Here is a 13732-nt window from a genome sequence, read left to right as displayed (position 1 = left end):
TTCTAATTTTCTGGATATTATTTCAAAATGAATCGGTTCCCTGGCAGGTGAGGTGGTGCATACCTGTAATCCCAGTGGTTTGGGAGGCTGAGGCAGGAGGATTCCAAGTTCAGGGTCAGCCTCAGCAATTTAGCAAGGACCTCAGCAAATTAAGGAAACCCTGTCTCAAAATAAAAAGGACAGGGAATGCAGCTCAGTGGTAGAGCACCCTGGGGCTCAATCCGCAATGTGTGTGTGTGTGTGTGTGTGTGTGTGTGTGTGTGTGTATGTGGGTGTACACCAAACACCAAATTCTTTTTTGTTTGTTTTGGTACTGGAGAGTGCACCCAGGAGTGCTTTACTACTAAGCTATATCGCTAGTATTGACTTTTGAGACAGGGTCTTACTAAGCTGCTGACACTGGCTTCAAACTTGTGATCCTCCTGCTCAGCCTACAGGCACTGGGATTACAGATGTGTGCCACAGTACCACACATGTGACAAATTTCACTCACAAGATCCAGTGTCCACCCCAGGCCCAAACCTCCTCTCTTCAGGGAGAGACTCAGAGGGGCCACTGTACACCTCAGACCAGCAGGGCAGACACAGGGATTTGAAAGGGAGCAGAGCCAGCTCCTCCCGCTCCTCTGAGCTCTGTTCTTGTGCTGCTTCTTGCTGCCTCTTTCTGAGGCTCAGAGAATGAATGTTTTGTGGCTGGGGAGGGATCAAACCACTGCCAACAGCACAACACCTGACAGATTCATGATGTGGTGGTGAGGCCACACCTAGGTTAGCTTTAATAAAATACAATGTGGCTATGGAAAAGTGCGGGCACCTGTGTGAAATCTGGGGACCTGTGAAAACAAAAAAAGTTTTCAAGATGACCTCAAAGGGTCAGTGACTCTTCTTTAACCAGAATCCCGTCCATTTGGATGCCTGCTAATCTTTCCTAACTAAGAAAGGATCCAGGGCTAACTGCATCCAATGAAAGGGTTGGCCGGACCCAACCTGCTTCCCACTACCTGCCCCTCAGATACTTTAGCTTCCCAGCCCTGGCCTCTGACAGGGTATTGATAAACTGCCCAGGCTTGGGGCTGGGGTTTGGCTCAGTGGTAGAGCACTGGTCTGGCATGTGAGAGACACTGGGTTCGATTCTCAGCACTGCATATAAATAAATAAAATAAAGGTCCACTGACAGGTAAAAAATATTTATTTAAAAAATAAAAATTGCCCAGGCTGCCTGGACTTGTGATTCTCTTGGCTCAGTCTTCTGAATAGTGGGGATTACAGGTGTGTGACCTGCACCTGGCTTATAAATTGCTTTTTGTTGAAATTACATTGCACTCATGATGGTTGTCTTCTGGGTTTTGCTACATATTTCAATGTTATTTTTCACATGCAAATAGTGTGAAGAGATTTTCCTACATGAGAAAATACTAGTTATACAAGATAACACACCACGTGAATTAACAGCTTTTGTAATTGAGAAGCTAACAACTGCCTAGCTACATTTCTCCCCCAAAACACAAACTGAGTCTCCAGTGGAAATATATTCAAAGCTAAAGAGACAAAAACAAATAAAAGACCGAGTCCACACCCTATCAAGGGAGCCCTGCCTCACTCAGCACCAGCGCCACTTTTGGAGCCGGACAACATCCTGACTGTGTTCCTCAGAACGCCAACTTTAAGAGCCATGGTTCAGGCTCCAGCTACCTGAGCCAAGGTAAGCTACTAGGGGCAGGGTGGAAAGGGTGAGAAGCAGGGGAGGCCGAGTGAGGAGAGGTGCTCCAACTGCTGAGGTGCGGCTCACCATGATGGACGCCCAGCTCTGCTCAGGCCAAGCTGGCTGTTCCTGGTGTGGTCTGGGAAGGACCGTCCTGAGGTCAGCCTTCCTGAACACAGGTCTGCTCATTTGGGTAAGCACACAGCAACAGAGCTGCAGGAGACACGCTGACATGTGTTTTAAGATACCAGATTCACTGCTAACCTGTCTTTGAACAGGATGGGCCAAAGGGTATTTATGTCCTCCACCAGCCAGGGAACGACTGAACACTAGTTGGAGGGCAATGGCCTCGACAAAACACCAGGAGCCCCCACTTGACCTTGGCCTCGCCACATTTCTGGGTAGTGCTGTGCTCCACACTGCTAAGCACAGGGTCCTCGGGTGTACGCCCACCCAAAAAGCCCTGTGAGCAGGACAGTGCTCCAGGGCACCACCGGGCCCCGTGCAGCCCACTCGCAGGCCCTCGTCAGGTCAGGACTCTGCAGAGGCTGGCCTCAACCACCACCCTCATTTCAGTGCCTACTATGGGGGCAGCAATGTATCACCTCTGTGCCTACTGTGTCAGGGGACACAGGGAGGACGGAAACTGAACCTGTCCTCAGAGAGCTTCGAGGGGATGGGGAGGATGGGTGGAGAGGAGGGGCCTCCAAGGTCAACAACTGAGTGTGAGCACTGTACCAGACACACAGGGTGTCTCTTCAAAAGAGGAAGCCCCCACCTCTGCTTTGGAGCATCCTGGGAGTTCCCAAGTTGGGCTGATGGCTTAATTCCAATTTTCCAATTCCAGCAGAGGAAGAGGAAGATGTCAGAGACACCCGCCAGCAGGTGGCCATGGATGGGACCTGGGGTTTACTTTGGTACTGGGGATTGAACCCAGGCGAGCTCTCCCACTGAGCTTACATCCCAGGCCCTTTTCACTTTGAGATAGAGCTTCGCTAAATTGCCGAGCCTGGCCTGGAACTAGCAATCCTCCTGCCACAGCCTTCTGAGTTGCTGGGTTTACGGGTGTGCACCACCTCCCGTGGCTTGGGATTGGGGTTTCTTGGGAAGATGACATGATTGCAGATAAGACCCAGGTGGGTTGAGTGGTGCCAGGGCAGGATTTGGTCCACATTGGGGAGCCAGCCAGACAGGGCAGCTGGCTGTGAGCAGGCCTGGGTGGGAAGATGGCCTACTGTCACTTCTGTCTGGCCCAGCACTTGTCCTCTGAGCCTTACTTTTTCATGGAGAAGCAGACACTACCTAATTCTCACAGAATTATCAGACATCACTAGGATAACACATGCAGAATCCCCTCAAACTCTTCCGCACCATACGAGTAAAAGATGGATCTCCCTATGAACTGGGGTCAGGAGTCTGTCACGGTTGGGGCTGGCTCCTCATCTCAAAGCCTTTCTTCACTATGTTTTTCATCACTTAGGCAAAAAGAAACAAAAAGCATCCACACTGGAAAGGAAGAAGTAAAACAATTCCTAGTTTGAGATGATATGATCTTATATGAAACAAAATCCTCAGGAACTGATCAAAACCTAGAACTAACAAACTTATTTAGCAAGAATATAGAATACAACAATATATAAAAATTAATAGCAATTATAGCAACGGACAACGTGAAAATGAAATCAAGCAAACAATCCATTTTAAATACTATCCAAAAGAATAAAATATCCAGGAATGGATAGAGAAGCAGACATATATACTGAAATTATAATCATACATCAAGGAGCTGAGATTATAGGTGTATACCACTGCACTTTAAACTTCCTGACTTTAAAATTTACAACAAAGCTAAGCATCGGGACACTGTGGTATTGGCACAAAGAGACACACACGTGTAGACCAGCGAACAGAACTCCAAGTTCAGAAATTAACCCTGACATCTATAGCCACAATCAACTTTTGACAAGGATTCCAAAACCAATCAATGGGAAGGAACAGCATGCACTCAAGGTGAGCCCCAGGTGCTAATGGGCTGAGCTGCTGGTCACTGCCAGAGCTGCTTAGACACCTGCCTCATCTTTCTTTGGAGCGTGGGGCTCTGCAGAGCTCCACTACACAACAATGCATACTGCCTCTCTCTGGGAGGACAGGAGTATGGTTCTCTTGCCTTTCAAGAAAAACGTGTTAGGAGCTATGTATGAAATAAACTGTGTGCAATACATGTGAAGTACATGCAGTGTGAGGACAAAATGAGCCCAGAGCCCACTTGAGTCGGCACCTGCCACATGCTGCTTCCTCAGCCCCCTACCACTCTTATTGAAGGCAGACAAACACCCCAATCTTTATGTTCTCAGCTCTCCTGTTAGCAGACCTAAATAACCAACTTCCGCCTATTCTCCTGCCCTTCACAAGAACATGCCCCCTGCCCTGGGCTGTGTCTACATCTTGGGAGGTAGAGGGATACTGGTGGCCAGGTCGTGCAGATAAATGGCTAGTTTCAGAAGCAAGTTCCAAAATGCTCTCCTTGGTGAAAGGCAGCAACCCATGTCCGTCAGCAGAAGGTGAGTGTCTGCTAACCCACACCCTCACCCACATTTGAGCTCCAAATCTTTGACAGCCTACCTGTGGAGAATAAAACCAATTGTTTCTCCTCTGCTCTCACACTACAACAATCAATATGGACAACTTCTGTGACTCCCAAAGGTGTGGGGATGGAGATGCGGCTTAGTGGTAGAATGCATGGTGAGGCCCAGGGTCTGAACCCTAGCCCTACAAAAAATACATAAAATTCAAAGGTGGGGGGGCTTCTGCACACCAGCAAGTAGGCCATCATCTCTGTAGCAAGGTATCCTCGGATCCAACTCCACTCTGATACTTCTACCTGGGGACAGCATCGAATCCCACAGGTGCAGGACCAATGGCCACGACTGCCCTACCTTTGGATGCTAGGCACAAGCCCAAGTGGTTTTAACCACTGTTTATAGCAGTGGTTATAAACAGAGTCCCACAACTCTCTCTTTAGGTTCAATTAATTGGCTAGAAGAACTCAAAAACCCAGGGAAACACTTACTTACATTTACTAGCTTATTAAAAAAGAGAGGAGTTATGTATGGGAGAGGGGGTGCACCCCTGTAATCCTAGCTACTCCAGAGGCTGCGGCAGGAGGATTGCAAGTTCCAGGCCAGCCTCAGCAACTTAGTGAGACCCTAAGCAATTTAGTGAGACCCTGTCTCAACATAAAAAATAAAAAGGATGGGGATGTAGCTCACTGGTGAAGCACCCTGGGTTTAATCCTGGGGTGAGGGAGGAGGAGGAGGGGGAGGAGGAGGAGGGGGAGGAGGAGGAGGAGGAGGAGGAGGAGGAGGAGGAGGAGGAGGAGGAGGAGGAGGAGGAGGAGGAGGAAGAGTTGTTGTTGTTGTTGTTGTTGTTGTTGTTGCTGGGTGTGGTGGTGCAGGCCTGTAATTACAGCCACTCCAGAGGCAGAGGCAGGAAGATCAAAAGTTCCAGGCCAGTCTCAGCAACTTAGTGAGACCCTATGTCAAAAAAAATTTTTCTAAAAAATATTCCATTAGTTGTTGACAGACCTTTATTCATTTATATATGGTGCTGAAAATTAACCCAGTGCCTCACATATGCTAGGCAAGCAGTTTACCACTGAGCTACAACACTAGCCCCAAAATAAACATTTTAAAAAGGGCTGCAGACCTAGTTAAGTGGTAGAGCAATTGCCTACCATGTGTGCGGCCCTGGGTGAGGGTGGGGGAAGACTGAGTAGAAGAAACACAGAATGCACAGGCTGTGTGCAGGGAGAAGGAGCCCCTGCAGCCTCCCTGGTCGGATGACCCTCTAGGAGCCCCCACATAATCTGCAACCCAGACGCTTTCTGAGACCCACTCCACTTCCTCCATGGAGGCTGCACTCATGTGCATGACTGACTAGATTCTCTGGCCCCTGGCATCTGCCCTCCTGGAAGATGGGGTAGAGTTGAACGACCAACTCTAATTCTACCTGGGCTTTCTACTGACCAGTCCCAGTACTGCCAGCCATCAGTCAACTCATTATCAAATAAAAAGTCACTGTCACTTCAAAGATTCCAAGAATCTCAGGAGTGGTAATCCAAGAAACAGGGGTGAAGACCAAATATATATATTAATTAAAACCAATTTTTTAGTTGATAGACCTTTATTTTATTTATTTTTATGCAGTGCTGAGGATCAACTCCAGTGCCTCACACATGCGAGGCAAGTGCTCTACCGCTGTGCTACAGTCCCAGCCCCCAAATATATATTTTATAATATCAAACTCACAGGTACCACTTCTAAAGTATATACCCAACAGAACTTTAAAAAAAAAAGGTACTCAAAAAAACAAAAACAAACAAAAAAAACCTCGTGGACAACCCTATCCACAGCAGCACTATGACAAGAGCCAAAAGGTGCAACCAGAGTACCATCCACGGATGAGTGGATAAACAAGACATGGCCCACCCACAAGAAGGGATGTCATCCAGCCTCACAAAAGGAACAAAAAGGAACAAAAGCTCCGGTTCATGTAACTGACGTGGGTAAACTTTGAAAACATAATTATTTTATTTAGGCCAAATAAAAGAAGCAGACACCAAAGGTCACATATTTTATGTTTCTATTTATAAGAAACATATATAGAAAAAACAGAGATCATGAAATTCATTTGGAAAAAGAAGAGGCCCAGAATAGCCAAAGCAATTCTGAGTGAGAAAAGTGATACAGGAGGCTTCACAATACCAGACCTTCAATGACATCTCGGAGCTGTAGTGACCAAAGCAGCCTGGTCGGGCACGGAAACAGACACGAAGACCAATGGTTCAGAAGAGAAGACACGAGACAAGCCCACACAAACACAGTTATCTCGACCAAAGGCTCCATAAACATACACTGGAGGAAGGAGAGCCTCTCCAACAAATGGTGCTGGGGAAATTGGAAATCCATAAAAGCAGAATGAAACTGAATCCTTATCTCACCCTGCACAGAACTCACCTTAGGGCTGGGGTGGTGGCTCAGTGGTAGAGCGCTTGCCTAGCAAGTGTGAGGCACTAGATCCTCAGCAGCACATAAAAATAAATAAAATAAAATTAAGATATGGTATCCATGTATAACTAAAAAATATTAAAAAAAAAAAAAAGAATGTGAACAGAGCCCAAGAACGGAGGAAAATCTTTACCACACACACTTCAGATAGAGCATTCATCTCTAAGGTTACACAAATAACTCAAAAACTTAACACCCAAAACACGAATAACCCAATCAATAAGTGGGCAATGGAACTCAACAGACACTTCATAGAAGAAATATGAATGGTAAAAAATATAGCAAAAAATGTTTGACATTCTAGCAATTAGAGAAATGCAAATTATAACTACACTGAGATTTTATCTCACTCCAGTCAGAATGGCAATGATCAAGAATACAAGGAATAGGCTGGGGCTGTGGCCCAGCAGTAGAGCGCTTACCTAGCACAAGTGAGGCGCTGCGTTGGATCCTCAGCACCACATAAAAATAAATAAATAAAATAAAAGTATTGTGTCCAACTACAACTTAAAAAAAAAAAAAAAAGAATACAAGTAACAATAAATGTTGGTGAGGATGTAGGGAAAAAGGCACACCCATACATTGCTGGTGGCACTGCAAATTGGTGGAACCACTATGGAAAGCAGTATGAAGATTCCTTAGAAAACTTGGAATGGAACCACCATTTGACCCATCATCCCACTCCTAGGTTTATACCCAAAGGACTTGAAATCAGCATAGTATAGTGACACAGCCACATCAATGTTGATATCAGCTCAATTCATAATAAACAAGCTATGGAACCAACCTAGGTGCCCTTCAACAGATGACTGGATAAAGCAAATGTGGCATGTATACACGATGGAATATTACTCAGCCATAAAGAAGAAATTATTGCATTTCCTAGTAAATGGATGGCATGGGAGAATATCATGCTAAGTGAAATAAACCAATCTCAAAAAATTAAACACCAAATGTTCTCTCTGATATGCGGATTCTAACACACAACTCAAGAGGGTGGGGAAGGGAAGAATAGATAGTCTGCTGAATTAGACAGAGGGAAGGAAAGGAAGGGGATGGGAATGGGAAGGACAGTAGAATTAATTGGACATAACTTTCCTAGCCTTGTATTTGCTTACATGACCAGGGTCATTCTACATCATATACAACCACAAGAACAGGATCCTGATAGTTACACTCCATGTACGTATAATATGTCAAAATACATCCTACTGTCATGTACATCTAAAAGGAACAAATAATTTTTAACAAAAAGAAAAGAAACATAGAACAGGTACCTCTGTTAGCACAGGTGATTACCTAGAAAAGAGCAGAAATGGGACAAGTAGCAATAAGAAAGGGAGTCAGCAGACAAAGGAGCCCTTGACCAGCAACTGACCCACAGAACTCAATGCCCATCATGCCACACCAGAGGACACATGTCCACCCCGCTTGTGTGGGTAGGCTATAGAAGAAACCCACCTCAGGAAGGTGGGCAGACTTCCCAGGGCCCCTGAGTGGACCCGCAGCCTCCTCTCCCTCTCCACACTCACAGGGGCGCTTCCCACTCCTTGCAGATCGGCAGGCACACCTTGTTCCCAAGGTCGCTCCACCCTGCCGTGCTGCTCTGTGCTCTTGGGCCAGGGCAGCTGCCCAGCTCTTGGGCATTACACACAAGGACTGAGGATCACTCCACAGCTGACTCTCCCATTTGGCACAAATCCATGAAGGTAGAAAGCAGACTTGAGGGAACAGCCAACTGACCAACTGTTTAATGGGGACAGGGTTTCCTTCTGGGGTAATGAAGACGTTTTAAAAGTGAGCCCGGAGAGCCAGTGAACTGTTAACTTTAAAATGGCTGATTTTATATTATGTGAATTTCACCTCAATTTAAAATTCTATTGTTGGCTGGGTGCGGTGGCACACTCCTGTAATCCCAGCGGATCAGGAGGCTGAGGCAGGAGGATCGTGAGTTCAAAGCCAGCCTCATCAATGGTGAGGCGCTAAGCAACTCAGTGAGACCATCTCTAAATAAAATATAAAATAGGGCTGGGGGTGTGGCTCAGTGGTGGAGTACCCCTCAGTTCAATTCCTGGTATCCCACCCCCCCCAAAATAACTATTGTTACGAAAACTCACCATAAATACTTTAGTACCAGTAGAATGACTAAACTTTACAACGATAGAAAATGGGAGGTTTGGGCAAGGTTAATGAATGGAGCAAAGGGAACCTTCTACACTGTTGGAGGGAACATAAAATGGTGTGTCCATTAGGGAAAACAGACAGGTTCTCAAAAAGTTAGTTACCCCAAGATCCAGCAATCCCTCTCCTCCATGTACATGCAACAGAACTGAAAATAGCTCACACAAAACCCTGCACACCAACATTCATGGCAGCATCACTCATGACAGCCAAAAAGTAGACTCAGCCCCAAGGCCCACCAACGGTGAGTGGAAAACAGAACGTGGTCCATCCAGGCATCAGAACAGTACTCGGCCACAAAAAGGAATGAAGTTCTGATGCGTGCTGCCACACGGACGAACCCTGAACCTACTATGCCAAGTGACAGAGGTCAGACGAAGGTGCCAGCCGACTCCACCAGCATGGGAAGTCCACAACAGGCAACTCCACAGAGACAGAGTCCCCGAGCAAGTGCAGGTGCAGGGCCTGAGGGGATGGGAGCGACCAGTGAGTGTTCTGAACTTGGAGAGTAGTGATGGGTGCAGAACACTGAGTACACAAAGCCACTGAACTATGTGTTTTAAGCAGTTTAAATGGTAAATTTTATGTGATTTTTAATTTAAATTTTTAGAATGTAAAAATGTTCATATGGAAGGAGTCAGAAGGGTGAGACACAAAACCCTCTCCATCCCGCCCACCACCTGGTAACCACCTCTCCCCATGGCAAAGGAAAGTGTCGCATACTAGACCTCCTGCCCTTCTGTTGGTCCTGTTAGGCCCACTAGATTTCTTCTCATGTTTTTCTTTTTTTTTTTGGCTAGAGATGGAATCCAGGTACCTGCCCCTGTTAGGCCAGCTACATCCCCAGTTCTTCCTTTTAAGTACTTAAATAGGAAAGATAAAGCTAGAGAGGAATGAAGACGTACAAGTCATGAAAAGCTAAGACAGAGGGGATAATGTTTCAAAGCAAATGCAGAAACAAGCAAGAGGACAGCTGCCCTGATGATGTGGGCTCTGCCGACTGGTGGTGCAGAGGCTGGCCAGGACCACGGGCAGCAGCCATCTCTAATTTTCTGAGGAAGGTTTCATGAAGTTCAGTCTCCAGCTCACACTGGCATAGCAATGCCGACAAGTAGAGCTCCAGGAGAAAAACAGCGTTCAAAGGTCTCCAAACCAAAACCACCGTAAAGATAAAGTTCCTAAAATTAAAAGGCTAAATTTTTCTGAAATATCTGTGCTGGTAATTTCTAAACTGCGATTACATCTAGTTGTTCACACCCAGCTGTGAAGGGCTGGGAATCCCATGTGTGTTCCACCTGCAGGCCAGTAACAGAAGCAGCAGAAAGAAGTCAAGTGGAGAGGCTGGGGCTGGGGCTCAGTGGAAAGCACTTGCCTAGCATGTGTGAGGCACTAGGTTCGATCCTTAGCACCACATTAAAAATAATAATAAACAACTAACGTAAAGGCCTTTGGTCCATCTACAACTAGAAAAGTTTTTTTTAAAAAAAGGGCTGGGGTTGTGGCTCAGCGGTAGAGCACTCGCCTAGCACATGCGAGGTGCTGGGTTCAATCCTCAGCACCACATAAAAACCAATTTTTTAAAAAAAGGGTATTGTGTCAAACTACAACTAAACAAATATATATTTTTTAAAAAGGAAGTAGTCAAGTTGAATCTTTGGAACCTCCCAAAACAGAGATTGTGGAAACCTCTGATTAGATTTCTTGAATTAAACACAAATGCCTTTATTTCACTTGCTTATACTTGAGTTCAGAAATAGTTAAACTGTACTTTTAGCCTAAAGTAATCATAAGTTAGTTAAATTCTACAATATTTATAATTATTATGTTAATGAAGAAAACTTAATGCAAATTCAGTCAAATGCATAAAGATGGTGTAGGAGGCAACTTTTAGTGATACATCAACTAACATTGGACAGCATGCTTTAGGGAAGCAACTTGAAGGTTACAATGCCCAGTGACTGAACACAGCACCTCTGAGAAGCGTGTCACGACACATGCATGACAGGCATCCAAGCCACTGCCGCGCAGTCTCACCTTCTCGTCCTTACTGGGGATAAAGTGGGAAACCAATGTTTGTTCCTATACATTTACAGAAGAGCAACAATAGATCCACTAAGCAAGGAGCGTGAGAGGAAGTTACACAAGGGCACTGTACTATGGCTAGAGCTCCCCACACCTGGAGAGCAGCCCCGTGGGGGTCCCCAGGGCGGGTCTGCTGCTTAGTGCTGGAACTGACTCTGCAGCTCCCTGAGCACCAGCACTGCTCCACTGATGATTTACCGTATGCAGCATTTTCAGGCATGAATTTATTTTATTCTGAAGCTTTTTTTTTTTTTTAATTTAAATGAAAGCTCTAATTTTCTGAGGAAGGTCTCGTGAAGTTCAGTCTCCAGGTCACACTTGGAAACGCAGCAGAAGACGGGGTTCGGCCTCCTTCCTTGCCACTCCTTTACTCTAATGGCTTGCCTCATGCTCCCTGCTTCTGTGATTGAAGTTGCGCCATATTTTAATTGGAGCTCAGAAACTGGAAACAAAAGTACATCTGCTGACAAGGATGTTCCAAGAACTGGAAAGCCCGGGGAAAACCAAAAAAGGGAAGCATCAGATAAACAAAGGAAATGGCTCCTGCCAGCAAGCAAGGGTGAGAAATACACATGTCAAAACAAGCTCCACGTGAAGCGCAGTGGGGGCTCAGAAGTGTCCAGCGAAGCCCAGGCTGCAGGGGGCAGGATGCAGGCGGCAGGATGCAGGCGAGCATTTCAGCGCATCGACCCCTTTCACCATACCTGGTGCCAACTGCTTGCTCCACTGTGGGAGAGGGCACCCAGCAAAGGCACTGGGAACACAGAGGAGATGAGACTCATCCAAACAAACAGCATGACTGCTTATCCAAAGACCTGAGAGAAGAGGGGCAAGGGAGAGGGCAGAACAGCATGCCCAGGCTAACAAGAAGAACCAGGCACATGAGGGACTGAGGCCTTCTGTGGCCAATACCCCTTGGTTTGTGTGACTCAGAGCTTTTTAAAAAGCTTCCACTCAACCCTTACTAGTGCAGACACCCCGGCCAGAGTCTTGCCCTCTGGACAGGAAGGAGGAACAGGATGAGGGCAAACTCTGTGCACAGCCTCCAGGAGCAGGCAGCCTCTCCAGGCCAGGCCACGCCTGTCCCAGGGCTGGAGCCTAAGGTCTGTGAGTGGAAACTGAGGGCATAACAATGCTCACTTCCGGAGCGTCAGCTTTACTAGAAGGTGGAAGTGGAAAGCATAAAACATGGCGTAGTAGAGTGGCTTCCAGTGTTTAAGTTGTTTAGAAGGTTTAGAAGGCACGAAATTTCAGAAAACACTGCCTTGTCTCTGTTCTTCAATCTCTTTTGCAGACTGCCCTGTTCCTAACTGCGATTACACACAGGAGCTGTTGAGGGTCTGATGCAAACCCTTTTCTCTTCTCAGCAGTCTTGCTGGATAGTCTTTTGCCCTCCTCAGGACATGCGTCCCTAAGAACGGAAACCACACACACACAGAACACTGAAAGGTAAAAACTAAAAGTTACCCAAGGAGGGGGAGGAAACAGGATCCAAAGGTCAGGAATGGAAGCTACATTTCTGAAAATTTTATTTTGACTTGGAACCATAAAAAATGTTTTGTGAACCTGTAACAAAATTAAAAAGCTCTTCCTTAAAATTAAGATGAAAATGAAATAAATGTATCGGTGTAACCAGCTGATGACATAGTGAAGAACTGGTTCAAGTGATTAAAAAAGCAACACTTTGGCAGCACATCCCTAAGGATCTACTCCAAGAACAAGAACAACTGCAGAGAAACCTTAGGCTATTTTCAGTGATCCAATTGCTGGTGATATATTGGTACTGCTGCTATAAAATAATAACAAATACTTTACAGGTTAAACAAATGAGTAAGGATGCCCAAATCATCAGGAACCATGACTTCTAGCACAAGAGAAACGAGACAAATATAAAATCCAAGAAGCAAAAAATACTCTTAAAGTTGAAATAAAAATAGTATGAACACATGCCATATTTTCACTTAAAAAGTGTTGTCTGCTGGTTGTTCACCAAAGAGTCTGGAGACAATCACCAGCATCACAACAATGGGCATCATTGGGCCCAGACTGTGGTCTCAGCAACCCAGGAGCCTGAAGCAGGAAGATTCCAAGTTTGAGGCCAGCCCCAGCCAATTAGTGAGGCCCTGTCTCAAGGTTTTTTTTTTTTTTTTTTTTTTTGTTTGTTTTTTGTGGTGCTGGGATGGAACCCAGGGCCTTGTGCATGCAAGGCAAGTACCCTACTAACTGAGCTATATCCCCAGCCCTAGGCCCTGTCTCAAACTAAAAATAAAAAGGGCCAGGGTCAGTGGCAAGGTACTGGAATTCAATCCTCAGTATCCAAAAAAAAAAAAAAAGATACTGACTCCTACATACAGCATTGCTTAGAGACACTGTGATCCTAGGTCTGGGGCAGAAAAGTTACATGAGTCTAGGACATCTTCCCAAACCAGGAAGCAAGGAGGGCAGACCAGGAGGTATGTTAAAGGACAAAGTCCAGGGAGTTCCTCCAGCCAGAGCAGCACAATGAGCACCTGTAAGAATCACTGCAATGGACTGAAACACTCACGGCTGCTTTAGTTCTTGGATTTGCATGGTGCTCGGCACAAAGGCTACTTACTCTGGGCTTTTTTTTTTTTTTTTTTTAAATGGTACCAGGGATTGAACCCAAGGGCACATATCCCTGAGCCTAATCCCCAGCCCTTTTCATTTTTTATTTTGAAACA

At 45.8% G+C, this 13732-nt stretch overlaps 1 protein-coding gene across 14 annotated transcripts in view; it reads right to left on the bottom strand.

Annotated features, from left to right (window-relative positions):
* Nucleotides 1-13732, bottom strand: part of Traf3 (TNF receptor associated factor 3) — a 111606-nt gene that overhangs the window by 34458 nt on the left and 63416 nt on the right. The window contains exon 1 of one of the 14 annotated variants that reach the window (XM_078050949.1): nucleotides 6717-7079. The exons of 12 other annotated variants lie outside the window; for them this stretch is intronic. The gene's annotated coding sequence lies outside the window, so the exon portion shown is untranslated. Of the gene's footprint in view, nucleotides 1-63; nucleotides 161-6716; nucleotides 7080-13732 lie in introns of those variants that run through there. One more of the 14 variants, XM_078050950.1, reaches the window with a different exon arrangement.

This window comes from Ictidomys tridecemlineatus, chromosome 5, assembly GCF_052094955.1.
Source record: "Ictidomys tridecemlineatus isolate mIctTri1 chromosome 5, mIctTri1.hap1, whole genome shotgun sequence".
NCBI classification, from domain to species: domain Eukaryota; kingdom Metazoa; phylum Chordata; class Mammalia; order Rodentia; family Sciuridae; genus Ictidomys; species Ictidomys tridecemlineatus.
This window is presented reverse-complemented; position numbering and strand designations above follow the sequence as displayed.